The sequence below is a fragment of the Oratosquilla oratoria genome, chromosome 9 (genome assembly GCF_046742065.1).
Source record: "Oratosquilla oratoria isolate Oo_2021 chromosome 9, ASM4674206v1, whole genome shotgun sequence".
Classification (NCBI taxonomy): domain Eukaryota; kingdom Metazoa; phylum Arthropoda; class Malacostraca; order Stomatopoda; family Squillidae; genus Oratosquilla; species Oratosquilla oratoria.
The window spans coordinates 39,910,592-39,913,091 of record NC_134785.1 but is presented as its reverse complement, the minus strand read 5'-3'; the positions used below and the strand labels follow the sequence as shown (position 1 = coordinate 39,913,091).

The following is a 2,500-nucleotide window of genomic DNA, read 5'->3' as shown; positions in this document are numbered from 1 at the left end:
AGGAACACTCACACACACACATAAACATATAAAAAACCCAACCCATGACCTCTCCTAATTAGCATATAGAAACATACAAACCATATGTATTTGTATGTATATATGTACATGTACATATGTGCGTGTATAATAGCGAAGGGAAATCTTTTTCCAAGGATCTCCAAAACGAGGATCAATTTGAAACGAACGCGTAGGGGAAACAACGTTTCCGCTTCTTTTTTCTCCTCGTTCTTCTTCTTCCTCTTCTGAAAGTAATCCCAACAAAAGAGTGACACGAAAAAAAAAGTGGGGGGGGAACGTATCCTTCTGGTTTTGCAGATGACAAGAATCCTGAATGACAAGGTAAGATATACAAGGGATTTCGAGCCACCTCAGGAATGCCACCCTGCTTCGGGAGATTAAGGCGATGGAAATGATAAGATACAGAGATAGTTTGTCTCCGGAGGATTCTAGGCACCTTAGAAATCGTACCAAGATGGACGCGGTAAGAAAACGTATTATTCTGCAGCGTAATACACGAGAGAATATTTAACCTAAATAGATGGAATATGTAAACATTTGAAAAGAGACCATGTACAAATATATTCAAACGTTGACTGTAACAGGTTTTCTATTACACCATTAAGCAAGGCAACCTCTTGCCCATGTAAACACGGATATACAGACACACACGAACATTAAGTAAATATCCATACATACACTGTACAGTGTATATATATGCTTAAATATAACCCACTGTCGGAGAAACAAAGCAAAAGAGACAGATGATCAGTATATTTCGACCACAACTGTGGTCCTCTTCAGCAGATAAGTACAGAGGTAAGGACAAAAATATATACAATAAGAATGGTACATGACAGGAACAGGGGGACGGACTCGAGACAGGTGGCAACAATCTATTAACAGCATAAGTTGTGATGCAATCTGGTGACAATTGGCCCCTGGAATTCGAATGGGAAGAAGATAACCAAATCCCCTTTCTAGACATATTAGTGACTAAATGTCCGGAACATTTATCCTTCACGGTCTATAGAAAGCCTACACATACTGGTAGCTTCTTACATTTTTTCAGTTACCATTCAGAAAGGGTTAAACTAAGTGTTTCTTCAGGCCTCTATTTAAGAGTATTAAAAATTTGTAGCGCCCATTTTTTTAGATCAAGAATTAGAAACAATAAACTCACAATTGAGCAAGTTAAGTTACCCAAAATGGTTATTGACAGAAGTCCTTAGCAAGGCAAAAACCAGTTATCATAAGAACTCTTCCAAAACAAAAATACAACACAATTGAGATAATAACTATCAAATTCCATACAATAATTCATTGGACGAAATAACTAAAATGTTACCGCAAGAGAAAATGAAATTAGTCTTCAATTATCCCAATAACATTTTTCATAAAGTAGTGAACATACACCATAAACCCAAAGTAGATAGTAACCCTGGAGTGTACAAAATACTATGTAAAGATTGTAATGAGGTTTACTGGGGCCAAACTGGTAGGGACCTCAATACATACCAGAGTAAAAGAACACTAAAACTCTGTAAGATACACACAAAGCAATTCAGCGGTCTTCCTCCATACATCCACAAAGGATCATCGCATAAACTGGAACAACACAGAAATTATTTCTACATCTAATTGTAGTTTTAGGAGAAAGGTAGTTGAATCTTTCCTCATCAAACACTTGCCAAATTTTGATACTTTCAAAGGCCAATGGTCACCAGATCATCACAACTTATGCTGTTAATAGATTGTTACCACCTATCTCGAGTCCGCTCCACCTCGGACATGTGACTTGAGCCACCTTCCCCTGCTCCTATTATGTACCATTGTTATTGTATATACTCTTGTCATCTTACTTCTGTATTTATCTGCTGAAGAGGACCACAGTTGTGGTCAAAATATAAAGATAGTTTGTTTCTTTTGTTTTGTTTCTCCGACAGTGGGTTATATTCAAACATTTTACAAATTGTGCTACGACATTTTGGTTTTGTGAATATATGTACACACACACACACACACACACACACACACACACACACACACACACACACACACACACACACACACATATATATATATATATATATATATATATATATATATATATATATATATATTCTCTTAGGCAGGCCTGGTTAAAAGCAACTGCAAATTGAGCACTGATCAATTTCTTCTTCAGAGTTTCCAACTTCCTGAAGGTATCCTTTATAGCAAGGGGTAAAGGAAAGAGTAGATTTCCTATTCCGGTCATTATTGACGTTTCGACTCTACCTGAGTCATTATCAAAATACAAAGATGGAACAAATGCATGGGTTTATATATTACAAAGATACAGAAATACAGCGTGTGATTGGCTGGAAGGATGACCTTTTTTGGTCCCCTCATGGTTGAGAGGGCGGGACAGTTTCCCACGTACGCTCATTGGCTGGCTTGTCCGTTCTCTCGAGCCTCGCTACCCCGGGGGTGTAGTGTGATGTTTTCTGTCCTGCCTCGG

At 37.8% G+C, this 2,500-nt stretch overlaps 1 protein-coding gene across 3 annotated transcripts in view; it reads right to left on the bottom strand.

Annotated features, from left to right (window-relative positions):
• The window catches only part of IA-2 (tyrosine phosphatase IA-2), a 737,060-nt gene that overhangs the window by 563,104 nt on the left and 171,456 nt on the right, over nt 1-2,500 (bottom strand). The gene's annotated exons all lie outside the window — the stretch shown is intronic.